Here is a 1,092-nt window from a genome sequence, read left to right on the forward strand (position 1 = left end):
CAGCGTATAATGCTGTATGAAGCTTTCAGCTACGACCGGGCAGCGCTCAGTTGCTCCCCAGATGTGGTCAAGTGAAGGTACGTCGGCGAAGGCTCCGGTTCGCGCTGCCAGAGGCACGATCATGGCCAACCTTAACTTTAAATAAAATAAAAATATCGAGGCTAGAGGGTTGCAATTTGGTATGTTTGATGATTGGAGGCTGGATGATCAACATACAAATTTGCAGCCCTCTAGCCTCGGTAGTTTTTAATATCTGAGGGCGGACAGAAAAAGTGCGGACGGACAGACAAAGCCGTCGCAATAGTTTTCTTTTACAGAAACTAAAATGGAAATACAAATATTATTCAGTTAAGTAAGAGCTATGCGGTTAACATGAAATAATACTTATTACTAGGAAAAAAAAAATATCTTGCGCACTGCTAGTGTTAATCGTTAAACGGTTTGAGGAAACCAGTAATAGGAGTGGAAATAATCCACTCACCTGAGAAAGTATTCGTAAAATGGTCACAGTTTATTCGATATCAAGTCAGAAGAGGAAAAATGAAGATACAAAGATTTGCTTTGTATCTTCATAAAAATAAAGGAAACAAACTATACTTAATCAATGATAAGATAATGTCACAAACATCGATATCTTTCTCTATTCAAAATAGCATTTCTGATTCATAGAACTCGCATACTTTTTGCCTGAACATTTGAATAATTTAAAGCTACCCGAAGGAACTAGAAAAACAAAGTAGTTCGCTGAAATACGGCTTCGAAAATCTAAAATAAAAAAAAGGAAAAATAATAATCTGAACCCAAATAAACTATGTCTTTGTAGCAAAGTGGTTAAGACACTTGCCTCCCTTGCCCGGAAACTTAATTTATAACATAGTTGAACGATTCATGTACATTTCGTTAAAATCTATTTTGTATATTTTAACATAAGCAGTGATTTAGGTATCAGGTATTGAGATGGCTGTGATAAGTTGCAGAGAAGTTATATATATATATATATATATATATATATATATATATATATATATATATATATATATACATATATATATATATACAAATATAAATTTATATATGTATATATACATATAA

This window comes from Macrobrachium rosenbergii, chromosome 43 (genome assembly GCF_040412425.1).
Source record: "Macrobrachium rosenbergii isolate ZJJX-2024 chromosome 43, ASM4041242v1, whole genome shotgun sequence".
In the NCBI taxonomy this organism is placed as follows: domain Eukaryota; kingdom Metazoa; phylum Arthropoda; class Malacostraca; order Decapoda; family Palaemonidae; genus Macrobrachium; species Macrobrachium rosenbergii.